This window comes from Puntigrus tetrazona, chromosome 7, assembly GCF_018831695.1.
Source record: "Puntigrus tetrazona isolate hp1 chromosome 7, ASM1883169v1, whole genome shotgun sequence".
Lineage (NCBI taxonomy): Eukaryota > Metazoa > Chordata > Actinopteri > Cypriniformes > Cyprinidae > Puntigrus > Puntigrus tetrazona.
The window spans coordinates 40,968,119-40,994,473 of NC_056705.1; the positions used below are offsets into that span (position 1 = coordinate 40,968,119).

Sequence of the window (26,355 nt, forward strand, 5' to 3'; positions counted from 1 at the left end):
GTAGTGTGTGTGTGTGTGTGTGTGTGTGTGTGTGTGTGTGTGTGTGTGTGTGTGTGTGAGTGTGTGTGTGTGTGTGTGTGAGAGTGTGTGTGTGTGTGTGTGGTGTGTGATGCCACTGTCTGTTGCCTGGCTGCTAGTTTCTCGATAGCTTGCTAAGCGCATTATTTTGAGCATTGTAAACACAAATTAGTAATAAACTCTAAAGACAGGTCTGATCATCATCTATAACGCTGTGTTATTTGGGTTAGCACTGAACTGAATCTGTTATCAACCCCGCTGTGGAACCCAAAGCTTGGGTTCTTCAAAGACAACCGATGACCCGATGATGGAAAAGAGGCAGTATTTCACAAACATCTGTGGTAAAACGAGGAAGTGTTTGAGAAAAGAATGACACGCTCCTCTGTGAGGTTTCATTATTCTTTCTCAATTGAAAATAATTAACGCAATAACCCTCATCCATCATTTCTAATAGTGTGGATGTAAAAACTGAATCTCATTTTCTGAACCCTTGACATCCTGAAGCCGTTTAGCAAATGATCCAGGATGCTAAAATGCAATCAGAGCAATGATCAAATAATTATCTGAAGTGTAATTAATTAAACATGCCGATGAAGTCGTCTTGAACATCTGCTTCGGCGTCTTAATCGGGTCGAATGCAGTCCCTCGTCTGCACAAACGCTATTGTTTCCCCACAGTAATTAAATCAGCTGATTTACTCAGATCTTCAGAGAAACCACGAGCTCCTGACACACGCGTGTCCCTTCAGTTCAGGAGAATCAGTCACAGCTCCCCTGAAATCTACCAGCTGCATGTCTGAGCGTCGCTTTTACTTGTTTTAAAAAAACTGAGAGAAATTTGACCTTTTCTTATGTTTTAAAGACGTTCCTTATCCTGATGCGCTGACTAACAAACATGATTTCAACTGTAGTCTTTTACTTACTTTACTTCAAGTGTACTAGTTATTAAAATGGCCTACAAAGAAAAACTCAGTTCTTTGATTAATTTATTATTGACTGAAGAAAAGAAAGGTTTTTTAAATAAAACAATTAGGAGTCTCTGTGAGTAGTCTATCTTTCTAAAACAAGTCCTTAAATGAACGAGAGAAATACAGCATATCTAAAGAAAGTCTAAAGTAGTCGTGATGCTGATGTGGTTTGATCCAGCACATGATCTTATTCTGGAGTCTTTTTTATTTTATTAGTGTTAAGTAACTGCAGTCAGATTGCATGCATTTAACATGTAACTCGTTACAGTACTGCGTTACCAGGAAAAGTAATTAGATCACACTAATGCTTTACTATGAAACATCTCTGAAGATACATGCTTACAAATGTATTTAAATAAATTACATAAACGTTTCACTAGAAATGACATTAAAGTATATTGTATTTTATCATAAATGCTCATCTGGATTTTCTCTTTAACCGAATTTCAGATACAATAGAAGTGAAATGAATTAAAACGATCATTAAGTACATCCCTATGTTATTTTAAAGTCTCTTATTTCTACAGCAAGTACTCATTCATAAAGAAGTAATCTAGTGTACACGAGACCTTAACCTTCAAACCTCACATCTTCACCAGACTTCAAGCAGCTGTAAACGTCCGGTCCAGTCTTCATCAAGTGATCGTTCTCGGTCTCGACACGTTTTTCTAGCAGCGATGCTGTTAGTGTCACACTGAGTCAAAATGTTTGACCCTCATTTAAAGCGTCACACTTCCACTGAGCGGCTGCTAAAGGGGATGTTTACAGTGATACACACACACACACACACACACACACACACACACACACTGCTGTAATCTCTCGTGAGAGATCTTGTCAGGCAGATGAAATGAATGCGGTGTGTTTTTGGGCGCTGTAGCGCAGCTGCCTCAGATGACTTGTAGAGTGTGTGAGCGACACACAGCTCACACACACACACACACACTGTCTGAACGCTTCGGTCAAACTAGCGTCCGGCTGCTGTCCTCACAACACTCATCCACACAGTCCGTTCACCGTCGATGGAAAACTAGATCACACCGGTCCAGTCCACAATCAACCTTTTTAGACCCAATTATAAGATTACTAAGAAATCTCATCAGACCACATTGCTAGTCACCGCTAGCATGTTTCTAATAGATAACATTTCTTAAGTGATCTTAAGTCACTTGTTTCAACATATTGCTAGATTGTGTTTTAGCACTTTGCTAATGTGCTTTAGCATGATCCTAGAGGTTGCTAACCCAGATAGCGCACGTATCTTGTTTTAAGAAACTGGTAGCTTGTTACACAATGCATTTTTGCTAACATGTTGTAAAATCTCACTAAGACATCTTGCTAAGATGTTCATAAACTATTAACAGTGCATCATGTGCATCAGTGCATTGTTTTTAATAATGCTTTGTTTCATGAAGAAAAGAAATAGCTTGCATGTAAACTTTCAGAAATGGCCTCAGACGCTTCCTCTGGGTGTGAAGAGCCTCAGAGGCCATGAGAACATCCTCCACTGAGGTCAGCGCTGGCGGTCAGTTCAGCTCAGGACCGCTAAAGGCTCATATCATCAGGAATTACTTTCATTTCTTCCTTTGAGAAACAACTGTTCAGTTCAATCTAAACACACATGCATATTTATATCTATATTACAACCAGCCACGGCACAGCGAGTCTTTCAGCTCATTCTGAGAGCCACTGCTAACAAAACATTTGCCTGAGAATCAGAACTGAATAATTGATGTGAGACTTTATTAAGTGTGATGGATCGGCTCCAGCATCACCGCAAACCGACATGAGCATAACCTAAGTGAAGTTTACACTTTAAATAAGAAAGTGTCTGGAATAAAAACCATAAAGACTCTGCCTTTTATCACACACACACACACACACACACACACACACACACACACACACACACACACACACACACACACACACACACACACACACACACACACACACACACACACACACACACACACACACTCACACACACACACACACACACACACACACACACACACATACACTCACACACACACACACACACACACACACACACACACACACACTCACACACACACTCACACACACACACACACACATACACACACACACACATACACACACACACACACATTTAAAACATATCAGACTACTTTTTTTTTCATTTTAATTTCTATTAAAGTTTAAGTAATTTAATGTTTAAATAATAATAATATTTAAATATGCCTATACAATATTAATTATTTAGTTTTCATTATTTTAGAACATCAAGTAATACTAAATGAAAATCAGATGTTTGAACTAGCTTATCAAGCATATTTTAAATAATAATAAAAGTAATAACTGAATGCACACAACAGTATATATATATATATATATATATATATATATATATAAATGGAAATGCAAACTAATATATATCAATCAATAACAGGTATAAACATGATTTTGACAGCACGTAGTTGTGATTTAATATGCACTGAGTGCCATTCAGCTGAATTTATATTTGTCCGTTACAAATAAAACGACCAATTCTCCCATGATGCACCGTTCTGATCCTGCTGAATTACAGTCGATGGGGAAGAAAACACATCATTCGGCTTCTCGACGATCTGACCGGCCTTTCAAAGATGCTGCAAAGCACTCGTCCTGCTTTAATACCGTAGCTTTCTAAACGTACATTTCTGCTCACATTCCTTTAGCAGAGCTTGCCGGTGATTAAACAGGCTGCAACCTTAAACGGATTCAGACTCTTGTATTGGACTTTCACACAAATGGATATATGTCACCGTTGAAGAAAGACTGGACGGTGCTGGTCCGTCCTCAGCGAATGCTAGTCCAAGCAACCATTAAAGAAGCGGCTGTGTAAAAGCATTCATATTTCTCTCGCTTCTAAACTTGAGCTCATGAATACATATTACAGGATATGGAAAATTCAACTCAGCAAAGTCCGGCGCGTAATATTGCCGTTTCTTATCAAAGGCGTCTGGAAGCCTAAATTATTGTCATCAAAGTGAAACGGTTCTGGGCACCTCCAGCGCTGAGAGCTAAACGCTTTTACACAAACCCCATTAGAGGCTCATTGTGCTCAGATAGCAGCTCCGAGACGCACCGAACACGGCCAGAGTCCTCGCGGCCGGCTGCCTCGTTCCTTCACAAACGTGACACCTCTTATTAAAGTGATAAATGGCCTCCACCGATGGGCAGATCTCAGGTGTCAGGAGCTGCGCGCCGTTTCGGCCCGAGCAAACTGGAGCTCTGTGACAGAGAAAAAGAGCTGATAGAAGCGCTTCGGCTCCGTCCATCTGAAGCTCTTAAAGCACCACTCGGCTTCTTCATCTACTGATTCCGTTGAAGGAGAAGTGTTTACCTGAGCTTCACCTCCACGCTCGAACTGAAGAATTAGTCTCCGAACTCAGATCGATGCGAGGCTTCAGGGTGATACGTCACTGTCACTCTGGGAATTGTGAGAATGCGTCCAGCTCTGTCTTCAGAAGGAACGGACGTGTATCTCGGCGTACAGACGGAGACCGAGCAGCTGAAGAAGCCAGATTGTGGGAAGCCTTCATTGCTGAAGAGTCTTCAGGCGCATTTGCACATGCCTCTACTTTCTCTTTCTCTTAACCAGGTGATAAAGCGTGCGTGTAGTACCGTGTGAACACTGTGTCAAATCAGTAGTGTGTCCACATTTAATTTGTATATTCAAAGTATTTATAAAAAATAGTAGGTAAAAGTACAGATGGACCACTTTGCCATACGATGAAGCAATGGTAGACAGGGCATGGACTACAGTCTCACTGTGTGTGTGTGTGTGTGTGTGTGTGTGTGTGTGTGTGTTCGTGCTGTCAAACGAACAATCACATGCAAAATTAAAGTTTTTGTTTACATAATATGTGCGCGTAATGTGTATATTAATCATGCATATATAAACACACACACATCCATATTTAAAAAATTTACATGCATTTAAATATATATTCTTATTTATATTATATAACAATATATTTAATATGTAAATGTAACATTTGTGTGTGTGTGTGTGTGTGTGTGTGTGTGTGTGTTTATATACATGATGATCTACACAGTACACACACACACACTTATACTGTGCAAACAAATACAACTAATTATTTTTGATGTGGTTAATCTTTTGGCAGCATATACAACCTGAATTCCAGAACTATTGAAATATGTTCCAAAAATGTTGCTCCACATAAAATTGCAAAAGCTTTGTAAATCTCATCATCTACAGTACATAACATCATCAAAGACCTTTGTTGGAGGTCTGTGGCCTTCAGACCTCAGACGACACTGATCACTTATCACATGATTCTACCAGACGTTACTCAATGGGCCCAGGAATATTTCCAGAAACCACTGTCTGTATACACAAGCCTTCTGCAGATGACAACTAAAGCTCTATCATGACAAAAGCAAGCCATATGTAAACATGGTCCTGAAGCACCATCATGTTCTGTGGGCCAAGGGCCATTTAAAATGAACTGTTTCAAAGTAGAAAAGGGTTCCATGGTTAGAACAAATTTAACCCCCAGTCCCTGCTTCTCGAAAATGCCTCCAGTCACCGCACTTCCAGTGTGTCCTCCAATGATTGCGACTCCAGTGTGCTCTCCAGTGTTTGCTCCTCAAAAACACCCTCCTCAATGAAGCCCAGATAAGACTAAAAAATATACCCCCCACCCGACCGTTACAGTCTCCACTGATGTCTCCTGGCAGCCCCTATGCTCACCCTCAGTCTGTGTGTTGGATTCACCACAAGTCTGCCAGTTTCCATCGGCATCATGGCTGGAGGATCCCTCATCTTCTCCTCTGAGTCCCGGACTCCGTGATGGCTCCTAGCTCCCCCTCTCCACCGTGGCTCGTCAGTCCACCAGCTCCTCCGGGCTCCATCATCCTCCAGCTCCACCTTAGTCTGTCGTCGACCATCCACTCCCCCAGCTCCTCCTTCCCTCTGGCTCCACCTCAGTACCACGTTGCTCCGGCTACACTGTGGCCTTCTGGATCCCCATCTCTGCCCTCTGGTTCCTCAGCATCAACCTGGCTCTCCGGTTCTCTGTCTCCGTCTTGGGCTCCTCTTCCACCTATCCTCCACAGTGGGTCATCGTCTTGGCTCTTGCTCTGGGTTCAAATGGTCTCTTCCTGTTTCGCCTGCTTCAAGTCCCTCCTATGTCTACCTTGGGTACTCCCTATATTTCTGTGGCCGTGGTGTTTGATTGAGAATCTTGTTCAAGGCACCACCTGGTGGATGTTAGATGAAGCACAACAACATTGAAAAAATGCCTACAGGGATCTCTGTGATCTCTGAAGTCAATGAATTCCTATACCATTTTACATGGTTAGGCCTTTATTTAAAGTAATCATAAGGTTGACTCCTACACCTAACCTTAAGTGGGATGTCACTGCAGTGGGATCGTACTGATTCTTACAAAATCACCAAAATGTAAAATAATGACGTATTGTGTAATAAGAGTGTGTTGGTGCTGATGACTTAAAAATTAAATAAATGAAATTATGAACATGTTGACAAATGTCTGATGGAAACCAGACCCTTCAGAGTTTCTGTTAGCTTAATCACTTTATTGTTCAATAATAATTTGTAGATAATTAGCATGGCTTGATTAAACTGAAGCTGTTTGCTCTCAGCTGTGTTTTACTGCACATTAAATCCTTCCCTAATTCCTCGCTTTTCCTGCATCTGATGCCCTGAAACCCGAGGCAGAGCAGCGCGTGTGTGTGTGTGTGTGTGTGTGTGTTCTTAAAGACGTTTACCTTCGCCGCTCATCCAATCTGCTTATTCAAACATCATTATCGCTGTTAATATCTGGTTTGCTCAGGAACGATGGCCGGATCTCCTCCGTTTACAGCCGCTCAGTTTGGATTTCTCTGACTGTTTGGTCAGTGTTTTTCTCTGAAACTGTGTTTCTCTTTCCCGCTGGCTGAAGATGTCTGGAAGCACTGAGGCAGAAGAAAGACACACACACACACGCATTTGGTTGTTATTGTTTTGGGTCTTCTGTTGTTTTATCTTGAGCTAATGACATTCTCTAAACTCTCACACACGCTTCATTTTGAAGTGTTCATTAGGAGGCTGTTTAGTATGTTTATGGCGCTGGTTTTCTCGAGGGGACTGTAGGCTTAGTCCCATAATGTAGCTAATCTCAGGTTTTACTATGATTGTGAATATGTTTGGTCAGCAGAGGTGAATCTAACACACACACACACACACACACACACACACACACACACACACTGCATTTGCTGCACTACATGTTTTAGTTAATGCTGCATTACGTTTTGCAACATCATTTGAGTGAATGTCATAAATGCTTTTTCCAAATTTGTTTTGTTTTCCCTTTGACCTGGATTCTCTACAATACACATAAAAAACCCCAAATAATGTGTTTTACCACGTTGAACCACGAGAGCCCCAAAAGTCACATAAAGCAGAAACATTTTAGTTTTACTACACTTGATTGTAAACATGAGAATGACTGTAAAACTCAATGTGGAATATTTTTAATACCCATCATGACGCAACCCTCTTTACAAAATAAGATTAAAAAAAATATAATGGGTGGACTTGATTTTTGATTGACCGGTTGATTGAAAAACAAGAGAGACTGATAATGTCAGAGGAAAAGGCCAGGAGCCTCATTTATAAAGCGTGGGTAGGCACAGATTCAATCCTGCGTACGCTTAAATCTACACCAAAGCTTTTATTTATAAAAAAACGTCAGGGTCTGAGCAGACCTGCACACTTTTTATTGTCGGAGTATTGCAAGCTTTTGAAAATGCTCAAAAGTTTGATGATTGAGGATATCGTATACGTTCATGACATTAATTAGGAGTCATTTACAAGCAGTGAGGTAAAAACATTTATTTGCTCGCAGGTTTCATAGATGTCACATCTGAAAGAGAGGCATGAGCATGTTTTCCGTTCGTAGGGTCATTCTATTAATCGCATATTTAAGATATATTTATGATTTTTTCTGCGCCACATTTTATAAATGTGGTCCACGTTGTTTCAGGTTATTACATTCTGATGAAAGATTATTCAGAAAGAGGCTTATTGGAATCTGATGAAGTCACCTGGACACAGTTGCTTGCATAAACTCCGCCTCCAGAGCGACAAATCTACTTCTTCTCAGCATTGGCCACGCCCACCAGCATTTAGACACTAACAACTTCGCATCGCATCAGAAACAACAGAAATAACAATCACTGAGTTATCTTGTGTGCATTAGATACAGTTACAGATATGAGTCTGTCATCAGGAAGCAAAGGATTATGACGTGTTTGATTTAAACGGCTTGTTCACGTTTTTCTACAGATATCAGATGGATCCCAGCATAAGGAACAAGTGATTGTTTATTTTATTTATCTTACATCTTTGTTGAAAGATGAAGAAAAACCACAACAACATCAAAAATCTAAAGTATGATTTCATAATGATTTTTGTGGAAATGATCATGTTCTCAAAACATGTGTTAGTGTGCAAGCGCTGATATAGTTTCAAATTCATAATCATAACAGCGGCAGGTTACTGATAATACACCCCCAAAACAGCTCACTATTTTTTCACATATTTAATTGTTTTTGTGCAAAACTCTTAACGTTATAAGTAAGCTTCAGTGAACATATTCCAAAAAAATGTCAAGACTTCTTTTACAAATAAAGCTTAACCTACAGTTTCTACTCTGGCATTTTTATAGTTTTTACCATTAAATATGTCTTTTTGTCTTCTTTTTTTTTTAAAGAGAGAATTTTTAGGGAGATTTAATGGTTGTAGTTGTTGCACTGTGCTGCTTTCTGCTCAATCTTAGACGTCATATATGCTGCATTATGACACCAAGAACATAAAATGACTGCAAAACTTGATGTGGAACACACACACACACACACACTCACTCACTCACAAAACATTTGGACGAATCCAGCTCGCAGCTAAAGGAGTTTGTCTGCCAAAGCTCTGAGAGCATCTCTGGAGCTCCTCCAGCTCCTCTGGAACATCACGCCGCTTCATTTGTTTACTAGAAGCGTCGCAGCAGAATGCGTTAAAACCGCCGTGATTCGTAACACCCGGCCGGCGTAAACACGCGACTCTGCCTGCTCGCTCATTGCCCACAATGCCTTGTGATTGAGAAACGCCGCAGTGCCGTGACTTTCTGTCTAATTTATTCATCCACTTTCTGCGGAAGCCATTTTCCCCAGCAGAGAGAGACTGAGCGTAATTATCCTAATTAGTGCTAATTCAACATGGCTGAGCCCATTTTTGTAACGAGCCCCTCATCCAGAGCTCTGAGGAGGAGGCTCTCCAGTCGCCGCCTCCCTTTGTTGCTACAGAAACCGTTTCCGTGGCGACCCGCTCTTGACAGTGATGGGAAATGAAGAGGGGTTAATTTCACTGTGAAGGGGCACAAATTAAAGCCGAAATGAGAGAGAAAGTCAAATGCCTCCTGTTTGCAAATGAACTTCTGTCAGACACAGGCAAAAAACAAACAAACCAAAAAACAACAATAATATATGTGTGTATATATATACATACATACATACACGCACACACGCAGGGGTTGGACAATGAAACTGAAACACTTGGTTTTAGACCACAACAATCCATTAGTATGGTGTAGGGCCTCCTTTTGCAGCCAATACAACATCAGTTAGTCTTAGGAAAGACAGATACAAGTCCTGCACACTGGCCAGAGGGATTTTTAGCCATTCCTCTTGCAGAATAGTGTCCAGGTTACTACGTGATGCTGGTGGAGGAAAACGTTTCCTGACACCTCAAAGTGGCTCAGTAATCTTAGATCCGGTGACTGTGCCGGCCATCCGAGTTCAACTTCACTTTCATGTTCATCAAACCACTCTGTCACCAGTCTTGCTGTGTGTATCGGTGCATTGTTATCCTGCTACACGCCTTCGGGATACGGTGTTTGAACCATTGGGTGCACATGATCTACAGAATGGTTTGGTAGTCTTTGGCAGTGATGCGGTCTAGAGAATGCCATGATATTAATCCCAAACCATCCCTGATCCACCCTCATGCTCCAGAACAGTCTGGGTTGTACCTTCTTTGGGGCTTCTCTACATTGTAACTCTCCCGGTTGTGGATGTGTGCCCAAGATTTTTGCCGCCAGCATCACTGAAACCGACGTTTGGGATCGTCACGAGTGACCAAAGGTTTGGCTATTGCAGCCCGGTCATGAACACTGACTCTGTGGAGCTCCTGACGGACAGTTTTGGTGGAAAGAGTTGAGGAGCACATTTAATTCTGCAGTGAGTTGGACAGCTGTGGTTTTATGTGTTTTGGATACAATCCGGGTTAGCATGCGTACATCCCTTTCAGACAGCTTCTTCTCGTGTCCACAGTTACTCCTGTTGGATGTGGTTCATCCTTCTTGGTGGTGTTACCCTGGGTACCGTGGCTCTTGATACGTCACAAAGACTTGCTGTCTGGGTCAAAGATGCACCAGATGTCTTCTTTTGAACTCTGATATGTCATCCATAATGTTGTGTGCATTGCATTAACTTTCACAATCTGCTCTTACGGGTGGAATGTGCATAATTTAGTTTTTCTAACCAAATATCTACTATTGTGTAATGTTAGATATTGTATGAGATGTGGTCTCCAGGGTGTTGCTATGCTAGTCTAACCACCGTTTAAGACTCTAAGTAGATGTAAGTTTTACTGAAAATAACTAATCTGCAGGCTCCTCTATTCAGCAGTGTGAATAAAAAGATTATTATTGTTATTGGAATTTGAGTATAGAGTATAGTGAGTATTCTACACTGTAGACACTGGGTAACTTCTAAAGTGTTGGTTAAGATGATTTTAAAATGGAAACATTATTTAGTTGTTTGTTTGTTTGACTTCATATTTGTCTGGTTTGGGAACTGAAGTGTTTGGCTGCACAAAAATGCATTATCTGTATTTATTAGTTTTTTTAATAAATAAAATAAAAAAAGTATTGAGCTGATTCTCTGTAAAAGCTGGGAAACACACTGGTGCAGGGGATTGTGGGATTCCCAGAAGTGAATTTAATGCAAATGAGATGCAAAAAAACCCTGTCTAGCAGCCAATTGCTGTGAAGTGCAGAAGTGATATCTTTTATGTGCGTCCTATATTCTTCCTTTTTTATTTTATAACTAACTGCAGGAAATATGTTACTTTAAGTATTCAGATTTTTTTTATACAGGATAATATAGTTTGTAAATCTGGTTGTTGCTTTATCTTGTGGACTGTGTGTATATATATCATTAATATATATATAAAAAAACAGAGACTGAGCCGAGACATGTTTGATACAGATAGTTTCATTTGCCTTAATCTTAATCTTGCTGCTGTTGATGTGGATCAGTTTTAACAGGACAGTAACACACACACACACACACACACACACCTGAACACCAATTTAAACACACACACACACACACACACACACACACACACACACACGCAAACCTGACAGTGCAATTCTATCCAGACAGAAACGTGTCTTCATTAATCCTAAATTTACACATTTTGAGGTTTGATGGTCACATTTTGTGTTCCTCCAAGCATGTAATCAACATTTCTAATGAAAAATAACAATGTTACGGCACAATTATCCTAAAATGTCGCTTTTCAATATGACTGCTGCCAAATGAAATTCAAATGAGTTGTCATTATGCACATTTTTATTTCCACAAGATACAGATGAAATATCATAACAATTATACAATATATTAGAGAGCTATATCAGTGATTAAAGGAGTAGTTCATTTACAAATCAAGATCATGTCATCGTTCTCAAATATGAGCAACAGATTTTATATTTGTATATATGTTTCAGACTTTTGAATACTAGTGGATTTGTCTCTGTTTGTATGTAGTTTCTCATCCAAATCTCTGTTTTTGTGCAGGTCTCTGGAGGGAAAATGTTCCACTGATTTCCGTTCCTGCAACCTCAAAGTAAGATCAACACACACACACACACACACACACACACACACACACACACACACACACACACAAGCTTGTGGTTGGTGAGTTAGTGGTGGTTAGTTGGTTGTGATGACATTATTGACAGATGAAGATGAATCCGGTTCTGATGGTGACTGTAGATGAGTGAGTGTGACCAGTGTGTGTGTGTGTGTGTGTGTGTGTGTGTTTCTGAAGACGTCCCGCAGAGCTCTGATTGGTCACACTCTCATCGTCAGTTCTTGTGTTGGTTCTTGACATCTTGCAGATGTGGCTGAGATCTGGTGAGGAACAATCATTCTTCTTTAGAACGGATCTGCTCCACACTTTCTTCAAGTCCAAGACCCTCATTACACTCACTGTCTTCTTTCAGGTCCTCTCCTCACTGCTGTTCTTGACATATCATTTAACCTGTTTTTTTTTTTCTTTAAAATCCTATTCTGTAGTGAAGTTTGAGACAGTAAGCACTGTGTGGTGTCAGTTCTGGGAATGTCAATGCCGTTTTTCCCTGGAAATTTTACATGAATTAAGATTTTTACCAGTTTCATTCTCATTTTTTACAGCGTATACTACATGTAAGTGCTTCTGATCACATTTGATACGTGTTACAGTGACATCATATTGAGAAGATTAGGTGTTTCATCTTTATTGAATGAATCTGCTGATAGATGATTGTGAATGAACGTCTTGAATCTGGAAACTCATCCAGAACACATACAGCAGAGAGTGAGGACAGCCGCTAGAGTTCATCTCAGACACGATTTACACCCACAGTTTACCCACAATTCAACAGACCCACACACACACAGGTCTCCATGTTCTACGGGGATGTTCTATATACGCAATGGTTTTTAAATGCGGTTAGTTGTCTGATAGTTCAGGTGAGTGTGTGCGTCTTTATTTGTTTGTGTGTTTTTTATCAGAGGCTGGTTTTAAATTTTAAATGCAATCAGCATCAAACGGATCTAAAACGCTGAGAGCTTCTGAACCGATCTCCAGAGTGACAGAAGCTCAGCTGTCTTCTGCAGCTCTCGCAGACGTCTGGTTAGATTGTGCCGCTATTGTTGTAACTTTCTTTCTACAGTGAGGACAGAATTAAATCTCTGATTATTTGTATTTTTTGAACAGTAGTGTGTATGTCGACTGCGGCTGGTCACATGACGTTCAGAGCTCCTGTGATTGGCTCAGAAGAGCCTGGCAGCGGTAGAGAGCTCAGGTGACTCCAGCCAAGCAGCTGTCATTGAGATGAATGTGTGAGAGATCAGAGCTCCTCCGGCTCGACCGAGACCCAGTTTCTCCTCAGAGCAGCCAGATTCAGCAGATCCCGCCTCGTTTTCCTTCACTGTGTTCGTTTAGTCGTTCCCCTTCTCTCTTTAACCGGATCCGTGTCTAAACATTGTTCTCCTATTGACTCTAAAGGTCTAATTAACATATGCACAAAAACACGAGAGATAATTATTTCTGCACAGTCACGATTCAGAAAACTCCGATAATTGAATTCTTCTCTTCATTTCCCTTAAAAACCCGAGCCAGCGGTCCAGACGCAGCTCTCTGAAGTTAATTATCTTCATTATGGAATCATCCTTTCTTCAACGTGCAAACTTCTCCAGAATAACTCATTACACAACTTCATGAACTTCCTCGGTTTGCTACGAGAGCCACACATGAACGTCTCGCTCTTACAGGGATAGCGTTTTAGTTTAAAGATTCAGAAACATCCTCAGCTACATGTCTACTAACTCTCAGAGGGTAGGTTTAGGGTTAGTAGAGTACGTGGATTCATCAGAATGAAGCGTTAGAAGATATCACGGTCTACTGATACTCTAATGACTGCTAGTTGACATGTAGTTACTGTTAGTAGAACGTCTGAAGTGGACCATCTGAATAAAGTGTCACCTGAATAATATACTGTACTGCTTAATAAACTTCACTCAAATAAAACTCAGCTATAGAAATTTGTTCAGATGGGCTTCAATGCCAGGGAAAGCCTGGCGCTTTTATTCTCGCCAAGTTGGATTTTACTGATCAGCCCAAAACAAAAGCCAGCTGGAATTACAGAACAATACTGTTGGGATTGCTTGGGAGATGCTTCAATATAGACTTAAAATAAATAAATAAAGCAACCGAGTCTGAGATCATTTTTAAAAAGCATATTAAATGAACAGATCAAATGTTTTTAAACGATTTAAAAATGCATATCCATATACATAGACTGTGAGAGACACTTATATGTGTTGTCAAACGATCAATCACGATTCATTTCATCCAAGATAAAAGTTTTTTTGTGTGTGTGTGTGTGTGTGTGTGTGTGTGTGTGTGTGTGTGTGTGTGTGTACCAGAGAGGGGCACTTGACTCAACTCGAGGAAAAGGACTCGTGAATATTTAAAAACTAACGAGTCTTTTATCCTTAAATACGTGTATAACTGATGATGACACACCAGCGTGTCAAACAGAGCAAGCTCTCAGGGTCATTTATGGCTAATATCTTTCAGTGCTATATCCTCTAGTCATTGTTTTCAAGTCCTTTCAGAGCCGTGATGACGCGGTTATTTTACAACGACAGAAACAGCTAAATTATAGATTACCTACTTTCACTAAAACACAGCAGAAAGAAATCAATGCTGCAAATATAGTTGGCTAGATACTGCTTTTAAATAAAATGTGAACAGAAAGTGGAGTCCGAGTCAAGTCAAGTTGAAATGTTCAATGCCTTATCTTGGAAAAAAAATGCAAAAACATACAACGATTAAAAGAAAGTAAGTAATGAAGTTGAATTTTTAGCTGAACTGTTTTTAAGAGAATTTCTGCTCGAATCTGAATAAAAGAGCAGGGTTTAAACAAACTGTTACAGACGAGTGACAAAATGAGAAACGACAGAAGAACGCTCGACAGCAGATGCGGCGCAAACAGATGTGCTCGCATTAAAATCATCGCACAGCGCCTTCAGATGAAAACAGGTCAAGCTTACGCACCTGACTGTGTCCTGAGGGACTCACAATACATCTTTAATTAAGAAAACAATCTTCTTCTGCTCAGAGTTCACTAAACTGAGACCTACTTCGCTGCTGCTGGTTTCTGTCATCCGTGTTGAGAGGAAAAATCATCAACAAATTACTTTCTTTCTTCCATAGGAACACGGAAGATGTTTGTCAGAAAGACTAAGCTGCTCTTTTCCATGTAATAATAATTAATCTTGTGAAACGTATCTAAAGCTAAACTTTAGCAGCCGTATAAAATGTTCATTGCACCCAAGTATATAGCATCCTATCAGGTCTGGAAGTGAACGTATGGATTATAAATGGATTTCAATTGATGATACTCATAATCAGATTATGGATTAAATGTTATTCACGTAAAGGCAGTCAGTTCTTCCTAATTTATGGATTCTCTTGATTTTGTTATGCCAATGTAGTAATAAGTGCATTTTTAAACCATAATTATTGATGAGCTATTCACACAATGTTTAATGCATTATTTTTTGATATTGATATAAAAATGGAGAATAATTTTTCCTCATATAATCTGTCTTTGTAATCCACGCAGACATGATGAAGTGTAATGAAGGTTTATTGAGAGAAACTCTGAAGTAGTTCTGGGAAGCGTCTCGGTTCGGAGAAACTTCCAGTTAGATAAGAACGGGCCCAAATTATTTTACATTGTTGAAAATATCAAATGTTTTAATAATCTCATTCAGTACGTCACTCAAGAGCAATTTACTCAGCTTGATATGAAAGTCTTTGAGTGTGTGTTATTCTGTATGAAGTGATTTGAGGCTTTAATGGAGGTCTTGTTCATTTCCGTCTCGCTCACGGTGCGCTTTAACTGAAGAGGGAAGAGCTGTGTAGAGATTTGTGTTGATTGACTCGGGAAAGTATAATTCTTTTAATGCTAAGGTTTTTAAAACGTGAAAAGCAGTTTTATAGAAAAACGCCATTTTCTGTTTTTGCTGCTTTTTTTTTGGTTAAGTGATCTCTATTTTCAGTAAAAGTGCCTCTCGATCTTTCTTCTAGAATGCTGTGTTATTATAAGTTCCTGAAGAACAGGGGCCTCTTCTAGCAGCATCCCTCCTGTGTTCAGGGGCCATCGAGAGCCATAGAGCAGGACAAAAACAAGTGCTTCTTTGTCTTTTTTTTATGATTGAGGTATGAACAGTTATGACTAGTTATATATCTTTTCAAATATTCTCATCTTTGATCTTAATTTTTCTTTCATTTCAAATTCTTATATTTGAGCTATACATTTAATTCAAATGATACTTTTCAACGAAATTAAAACACTAGTAGAGAACCATTATTAAGAGAGCCATTGAGTCATTCATTCAGACGATTCGTTCAAACGATTCATGCATGGACTAATGAAACTGTGAGTCATTTTGTTCAAAACACTGAATCGTTCAGCAGTGAAGCGACTGATCAGAGAAGAGCTGTGGTGACCAAATAATATTGTAATTGCATTTTGAACTGTATCAAACTATCGTGTAAATATCTTGTATTTGGGATTGACAGCCATGAAAGGTGTATTTTGTTGCCCAGGTGTGTCCTATCACAATTAGCACTGAATGTCTACGCTCAGTTCAAACTGTATTTATAGAATAGAGGTGGAACCAACATGAAGAACCAGAGAGCTGTCTATGAGTGAAAAACAAGCAATCGTGAAGCTGGGAGAAGAAAGAAAATCAATCAGAGTTATTGCACACACATTGGTCATAGCCATTTCAACCATCTGAAACATCCTGAAGAAGAAAGAAGTAACAGGCATCGAACAGGTAGACCAAGGAAAACAACTTTAAGAATCAGAATCTGTTCTCAGAAGACTTCATGATCACAAGCACAGAGCTACACCAGAAGAGGAGAAGCACTCATTACCACCAAGAAGAGGAAGGCCAGGCTGGAATTTGCCAAGAAGTACAGAGATGAATCTCTTCTAGGAGAAGGTTTTATTGACTGATGAGACAAAGTTGAACCTTTACCAAAGTGACAGAAAGGCTAAAGTTTGGAGAAAGAAAGGCTCTGTTTATGATCCCAGACACAGTGGAGGTAGGTCATGGCTTCTTCTGGGACAGGCTCATAAATCTTCACTGATGATGAACAAAATGAACTACAGAAAGATTTCGTCCTCCTATTTAAAGAAACAATGAAACCAAACTCATTGGGAGATCCTTCATCATGCAGCAAAGATAACGACCCGAAACACAGAAGAGTCGATCGAGTCCATCTCCAGACCCCGAAACCACCAGCAACCGGCGCAGGCTCGATGCAGTGAACTATCTTTAGTTTGAGGTTTTTTGGAAAACAGAAACAAGCAAACTTTGCTTTAGACATTATGCCAGAAATATTACTTTATTTTTAAGAAATTCGGTTAAATCTGTTTTTGTAAATAAACACATATAACCGTGTGTTTGCTGAAGCAGATTCACTTGATTATATACTCCATTATTTATATGTATTTTTTTTATTTTCCAATGTTTTTTGTGTTGTTTGTTTTGAAAACATATAATCAAGTTCATTTGTGACCAAAATTCAATGGCGTCTTAACATCTGCCAGCGTTAGTTTGATGTCCAGCTGACGATGATATCTGTTGTGTTGGATGTAACCAAAATCCAGCGTTAATTCAAATCTCAGATTGGCATCAAATACTGACGTCACCTCAGATTATGTGGTGAAATAAGTGGAGCGTGTTGTAGTCACTATAACAGCGTTCAAATCAAAGCACGTTATGATTCTGCTCCTTCAAGCTCTCGCTCTAGTTTTGTTGTTTAAATGCTCAAACTCTCACTTTCATTATAGTCCATCACCCGTGGCAAAACAAACAAACAAATATGAAAACAGCTCTAGTTATATTTGTATAATCATTAGTCTCCCGTGACTCTCACCCGCTGTGTCCGATAAAGGCAAGGCTCTGAGAAATCAGTTTGGTCTGTCTTCACAGAATTCCTGGAGAACGGTGAGTCAGACCCGTCCTCCCCCCGCTTCCCTCCGCAGCTAATAAAGAGTAACTCTTTATCTCAGAAAGGTTTTTAATATCAGAGGAACAAAATTAAGTTGACCCCGTCACAAAGCCTCGGGACTGACGGTGAAGTGTAAGCCGGCCTTCTGCTCTAATCTCGCCGTCGCTCCCCTCAGACGCCGATAAGACCTCCCTCGCGCTAGCGCTAAGTCTAATGAAGATCTTATCTCGTCTCAATAGTAGATATTAACATGTCCTCATCAAATCCACAACCCTCGGCCTCACTCAAATCAGCTCCAAACAATGCCTCGCCGAAAAATTAGCTTTCCTTCATTTTCTGCCATTGTAATCGTCAAACGCTCGTCAAGATTAATCAGACCTCGGAGTTCGGATCATCACGAGCAAACTAATATGACCTCACCGCCGAGGTCCTGAGATCTCGCGAGATCTTGAGTTTGTTTTTGGGGGAGATTCTCATTGTGGAAACGGTGGACTAAACTAGTTTTGCTTCAATTGTGACGCAAACCAAGTTTTGTTCTTGTCCAGGATCTGTGCTATTTCTTTTAAGAAGTCCTTTGTAGTCGTTTAATAGATTACAGTAAATTATTTCTGAGAAACGCTGCTGATATTTGAAATCACCAAAACAGACACGCCCCTCCCAAAAGGATCACACCCCTCTTCATAGCCACGCCCTCAAATTTCACAAGTGGACACACCCCTTGCTGCTGATTGGATACGAGTGTGTTTAAGTGCTTGGGCCAATCCACTTTCAACAGGTTTTCATGGAAACGACAGAACACCTCTAAACACCTCTCAAGTACACTTAAGTGTGGACGCTTTCAAACTCTCCTTCAGTTCTTATCATGCCTGAAGACCGACACGCGACGCAAAACACAAAACACGGTAATGAAGAAAAAACATGTTTTTTATGAATAAAGTTAAACAAAAAGAAAATATACAAAAATCTGTGCCAAATTGTGTTTTTCCACAAGTAATAAAAGTATGAAAAACAGTAAACACATTAAATCCGAATTTAATTTGACTTTTAATTAATAGAATTTAAACACATTCGATTTTTTGGTAAATGAAGGGGATTTACTATTTACTAGAAATTAAAGTGAAATATTGTGATTATTTCTTTAAAAGCACAGTTTTATCAGTAGTTTTACAGAGTAGTGGTCCTAGCAGCCTCTTACATTCATTCTAAAAACAAACAAACAAAAGATAGTAATATTTCTGGCACAATGTCTAAACTGAAGTTTTATTTAGACGTATTTTGGCATGAAAACACCTCACCGTTTCTGTGTGTATATGATACTCAGAATGACTACATTATATATTATATATAAGACAACTTAATATTTACAGAATAATAGTCCATTTACCAAACTGTACGATCTATTTTTACACCTGATTCTGAGATTCTCTTAATGCTGTACACGTCAATAGACAAAGTGTGCTTTCTTCTTTTCTTTTAGTAAACACTGGCTTGAAGTGAGTTTGGAAAAGCCTCTGAGAAGTGGAACGTCTTCTCATTAAAGACTCGATAGAGCTTCTTCAGAATCACAAACTACTTCACGAAACCAGCCAATCAGAGGCCAGGACGCTTTCTGTGTGTCTGCAAATTCTAGGAAATACTAGAAAATGACAAATTTATTAAACATAAAAAATAGTGCAGAAATGAGGACATCCTACTATTTTTTTTTTTTTTTAGAAGAAGTGTGTGTGTGTGTGTGTGTGTGTGTGTGTGAGATTGAAGGAGGAAAAGTAAAGTATTCTGGATCTCTTATCATTGCTTGTGGCATTAGGGGAAAAAAGAGAGAGAGACAGATGAAATATTAAGTATGAACATGGCTGGAAGACATGGGAAATAAATGGGTTTGCTTGACAGATTTGCTTGAGATTTGGATGGATCCATTGCTGGCCTGAAAAAAAAGAAACAGATAAAAATACTACTTCAAAGTGGCTCGTAAAAGCCCTGTTTAATCATTACTTTTATTGATATGCATCATTTTTTAATTGAACCTTTTTTTTCCCAAAAAGAGACCAGATATGAAAAAGATTTTGCCGTCGCAGCTTTCAGGAACAGCCTTTACTTTGTGATGTCCTTATTAATACCGTCTGAAATATTGACTCGAGCGTGAAACAGCGATCGAGTAAAGAATGTCACGACGGATCAGAAAACATGGCATTTTTTTTAATGATTGAATGTAAAATAAAGAGCAGGTCAGAGGTCACGCGAGCGGTTCCTCTGGAGCTCATTTCACTCATTCAGCTCGAGTGATAGCAGAAAAGTGTCCGATCGATGCTGATTGATCCGAAAGACCTCGGCAATTAGCGGCGTGCAGCGGGCCGTCCTGCAGCGATGCCGGGGGGAGTTAAAGCGGGAGGCGTCTGACGTTCACGTTTGGATGCGTTTAAATACAGCCAAGTCACTTTGTGTTTCTGGACGCTTTCACGACGTCTATCAAACTCATTTCAGGTCTCGGAGTCTCTGCTAAAGATCAGGAACGTGATGGAGAACCACTCCAGCGAGTGTATATCTTCAGCGTGAATCAAAATCAGATGTGATTGTGTCCCCGGGGTCTCGTGATGCTCGTATCTGTCCATTTAAGAAGCAGATCGATGGCCGGCCCGATGGGTTGATCACCTTAATGCTTAATCAATGCAGTCCAGTGCTCAGGAGTCCCCGGGGCCCGTGTGTGTGTGTGTGTGTGTGTGTGTGTGTTATTCTAATCTGTGATGGCCGTCTTCAAGCCTGCAGACAAACACTCACGTTGTTATTGATCTAGTGAGAGTCTTTATGACTCGCTGATCTCTTGTTCTCTTCTCTCTCCTCGTCAATTAAAGAAGTGTCCACATGCTTTAAAAGAAGTACTTCATACAGAAATATTACCTTAAAGAATGTACTTAAACACGAACATAATGTTCAATAAAAAGATATTAGATATATATAGGATTATATATTTTTTAGGTAATAAATTATATAATTATATAACTGTATTTATTTATTGTTAGTTCTGTGGTAGATTTCTATTGTTTGCCTTGAAACACGCTTTAAATAAAAGACACGGGAGAAATAAAGATAAAACACAGGAAGACGGCACACACTACAGTTAAAATAATAATTACATTAAAAAATGCACTTTTCATAAATTTCATAAAAGTTGTGAAAGTGATTATTATCTGCAAGTAGTTTTTATTTTATTTGAAATACACTGAAAGTATCTCACAGCTCAGTCCCGGCCGGAAACATTAAGATAACTTCATTTTCAAGAGAACAAACAAAGAAATATTGAATTACATACAAATACACCCAGCGTCTTCAAGATGATATCAATATTTGCTGTTTTCCATGTGTGTGTGTGTGTGTGTGTGTGTGTGTGTGTGTGTGTGTGTGTGTGTGTGTGTGTGTGTGTGTGTGTGTGTGTGTGTGTGTGTGTGTGTGTGTGTGTGTGTGTGTGTGTGTGTGTGTGTGTGTGTGTGTGTGTGTGTGTGTGTGTGTGTGTGTGTGTGTGTGTGTGTGTGTGTGTGTGTGTGTGTGTGTGTGTGTGTGTGTGTGTGTGTGTGTGTGTGTGTGTGTGTGTGTGTGTGTGTGTGTGTGTGTGTGTGTGTGTGTGTGTGTGTGTGTATGTGTGTGTGTGTGTGTGTGTGTGTGTGTGTGTGTGTGTGTGTGTGTGTGTGTGTGTGTGTGTGTGTGTGTGTGTGTGTGTGTGTGTGTGTGTGTGTGTGTGTGTGTGTGTGTGTGTGTGGGGGCTGGTTCTATACACAAGACGTATCTGTGGTCCAGTTTCATCTAGAAGTGCTGCTTATTAAAATATTCATAAATACAATCCCATTGTCTTGTTTTATGAGTATAATTATGGCTGTCTACAGCGATTGTTCAGCAACGTGCCAATTTAAAAACTCTGTGAAACACTAGTTTTGTCAGTTCTAATAGCAGATTATTTCATTTTAACGTGCTTTATTAGCATGACAAATAACTGAGCGTTTATATTGCCAAAGCAGCTGCAGTTCAGCAGCAGACCGAGTAAAGCACACGAGAAATATAATAAATACAACAAAAAAAAACAATACAGTAAAAGAAGGAAAGTAAAAGATGAAGTGAGAATGATGCCTGAACATACTTTCTCACATTTACTGGTTTCTTAACTCGTGTGTGTGTGTGTGTGTGTGTGTGTGTGTGTGTGTGTGTGTGTGTGTGTGTGTGTGTGTGTGTGTGTGTGTGTGTGTGTGTGTGTGTGTGTGTGTGTGTGTGTGTGTGTCTGTGTGTGTGTGTGTGTGTGTGTGTGTGTCTGTGTGTGTGTGTGTGTGTGTGTGTGTGTGTGTGTGTGGATCACACTTGTCTGCGATTCGTTGGATGTCTTCGGTCTTCAATCAGGTCCTCTTTGGATTGGTCCGAGAGCGTTCTAACTTGTCTCTGATTCGTTGGATGTCTTCGGTCTTCAATCAGGTCCTCTTTGGATTGGTCCGAGAGCGTTCTAACCTGACACGAGCGTCGTGGTCCTTTAATCCAGAGTGACACCGGTATAAAACTCCACGCCAGCTAATCTCTCACAGCAGGATTATCAGATTAATCCGGCCGGTTTAGAAGATTGACGGACTATCGGGAGAGTTGATCTGTCAACTTTATCAGGCTCTTTTGGCCACGGAGGCAGTGTTTGCGTCTCTCTCATGGGCCTGGAGCGAGAGATAAGACACAAGATGAATAGAATTCAGAAAAACACAGAAATAAGCCGCAGTGTAAAGCGGGTCTCTTTATCTGAGAGCAGGGATGGAGAGGAGACGTGTGCTGACCCCGGGACTGTCCCGAGCGTCTCTGAGCTCTGATGAGGAGGATCCAGACAGATGTTGATCAATAAATACTTCATCGGTGGCTTTCGAGGTCTGAAAACACTCGAAGCACAATTTTCGATTTTCTTTTAAATACACATGGGTAATAAAATATGCACATTTCATCTGATACGTCTTTGTTAGAATATAAATGGGATATTCAAATTGTTATTAGAATATGATACTATTAAATTTATTTTAAAAGAAAAAGGTTTGCTAACAATAATACATTTTAAATATATTAGATTAGATTTAGATTAGATTCAACTTTATTGTCATTACACATGTACAAGTACAAGGTAACGAAATGCAGTTTAGGTCTAACCAGGAGTGCAATAAGCAGCAAGTGCAGGATGTAGTTACAAATATAAATATAAATTACAAAGATAAATATGTACAAATTAAATTACAGATGAGAAGGGGGAATTTACAGTGATTATGTGTAAGCAATTTACAGATCGTTATGTACATAAGAAAGAGCAGGATATACAGGATATGTATAGACAATTTTACAAGAGTATGTACAGTGGATATGTACATACATTTACAAAGATATATACAGTGGAGTGCAATGAATGTTAACAGTGCATTTTTGTATTTTTGTTTTAATGGGGTGGGTGGGGCAGACATCAGTGGGGGGTAGAATTCAGTAGTGAGACAGCTCTGGTAAAAAAGCTGTTCCTCAGTCTACTTGTTCTAGTCCGGGGGAATCTGAATCGCCTGCCGGATGGCAGGAGGAAAACAGTTTGTGGGCAGGGTGAGAGGAGTCCTTAAGAATACTGCGTGCTCGACGCAAACAGTGTCTCTTCTGGATCTCCTCAATGGATGGAAGTGGAGTTCCTGTGATGCGCTGGGCAGTTTTCACCACCTGCTGCAGTGCCTTACGCTCAGCAACAGAGCAGCTCCCATACCAGACTGTAACACAGTTTGTTAGGATGCTCTCTATTGTACAGCGATAGAAGTTCACCAGGATGGCTGAGGACAGCTGGTTCTTCTTAAGTTTCCTCAGAAAGAATAAAGGCTGGTGAGCCTTCTTGACCAGGCTGGAGGTGTTGGTGGTCCAGGACAGATCTTCAGAGATGTGGGTTCCCAGGAACTTGATGCATGAGACAGGCTCCACAGCAGTCCCATTAATGTGGATGGGATCATGTGTGCCTCTTCTCACCTTCCTGAAGTCCACAATGAGCTCCTTGGTTTTGGTGGTGTTAAGGAGCAGATTATTGTCTTTGCACCACGTGGCCAGATGCTGGACCTCCTCTCTGTAGGCAGTCTCATCGTTGTTGCTGATGAGACCGATCACCGTAGTGTCATCTGCAAACTTGATGATGGAGTTAGATCCAAACACAGGCCTGCAGTCGTGGGTGAAGAGGGAGTAGAGGAAGGGGCTCAGCACACAGCCTTGTGGTACACCGGTGTTGAGAGTGATAGTGGTGGAACAGATGTGGCCTGACCTAACATGCTGAGGTCTGTTGGTCAGGAAGTCCATAACCCAGTTGCACAGTGAGGTGTTAATGTCCAGATCTCTGAGTTTGGTGATTAACTTAGAGGGTATGACCGTGTTGAATGCTGAACTGAAGTCAACAAACAGCATCCGTGCGTAAGTGTTTTTATTGTCCAAGTGTGTGAGTACAGAGTGCAGTGCGATGGAGACTGCATCCTCAGTGCTCCTATTGCCTTGATAGGCAAACTGGTGGGGGTCCAGTGTGGAAGGCAGAGAGTCCTTCAGATGTGACAGGACTAGTCGCTCAAAGCACTTCATAACGATGGGTATACAATATAATAATAATTCACAGTGTATAGAAGAGACAACAACGTGGCATTGGTTGAGGCAGCGTAAACAACTAAAATACAAAGATATAGATAAATATATACCAGAGTTTTAAATGAAAAATCACAAGAAAATAGTTGAGTGATAAAATACGTTTTACTAAAATTAAGTGCAAAGATGTCCAACAGAATATATAACAAACTTCACATTTATGTGTGGTTTTAATTCTTTGATATATTTCAGAAGCCAAAAAAAAAGATATATAACACGTTACCAAAGGTATATAAAGTAGTTATATCTAATGCTTAAAAAGTGCCCCAAAACGGTCATATATTTTATTGTTTGATTTCTAGACAGCTTGAAACGTTCAACAAGCGTTTCTCAAAGATGAGATGTTATTTCTGAATAACTCCTCCTCCACACACACACACACACACACACACACACACACACACACACACACACACACACACACACACACACACTCACACACACACACACACACACACACACACACACACACACACACACACACACACACACACACACACACACACACACACTCACACACACACACACACACTCACACACACACACACACACACACACACACTCACACACACACACAGACACACACACACACACACACACACACACACACACACACACACACACACACACACACACACACACACACACACACACACACACACACACACACACACACACACACACACACACACACACACACACACACACACACACACACACACACACACACACACACACACACACACACACACACACACACACACACACACACACACACACACACACACACACACACACACACACACACACACACACACACACACACACACACACACACACACACACACACACACACACACACACACACACACACACACACACACACACACACACACACACACACACACACACACACACACACACACACACACACACACACACACACACACACACACTCACACACACACACACACACACAGACACACACACACACACACACACACACACACACACACACACACACACACACACACACACACACACACACACACACACACACACACACACACACACACACACTCACACACACACACACACACACACACACACACACACACACACACTCACACACACTCACACACACACACACACACTCACACACACACACACACACACACACAGACACACACACACAGACACACAGACACAGACACACACACACACACACACACACACACACACACACACACACACACACACACTCACACACACACACACACACACACACACACACACACACACACACACACACACACACACACACACACACACACACACACACACACACACACGTACAGTTTGTTCTGAAGGGTGAGGGCCGCTGGAGCTGCGGGGGTCCGGCTCCGAGTCGATCGTTAAAGATGTCGTTAGGTGTAATTACATCTGACTGCAATCAGAACTCATTTAAATGAACGACAGAGGCACGAATGGACTGATTTCATCAGGCAAAATCAGGTCAGTTTGGAGATTATGACCTTTAGTTTACTAATGTCTCAGACTGAGGTCTGAAAAACACACAAACACACTCCGACGCAAAGAGAGAGAGAGAGAGAGAGCCGGCTTTCATTCACTACCGTATCGACATCTTTAAGGCTGGTTTTCTTCAGTGTTCAGTTCAATCCGAGCAAAAACCGAGACGCGTCATAATCTGATTTTTAAGGTCCCTGCACTTGTGGTTTCCATCAGATTTGTAAAAATCATACCGAGTGTGTTTTTGTTCTTCAGACTTAAA

General features: G+C 40.4%; 1 protein-coding gene across 1 annotated transcript in view; it reads left to right on the forward strand.

The window, feature by feature from the left end:
* LOC122348901 (receptor-type tyrosine-protein phosphatase S) overlaps positions 1 to 26,355 on the forward strand; it is an 819,186-nt gene that overhangs the window by 88,215 nt on the left and 704,616 nt on the right. Inside the window, 1 exon segment of the mRNA XM_043244791.1 lies at positions 11,906 to 11,954. The gene's annotated coding sequence lies outside the window, so the exon portion shown is untranslated.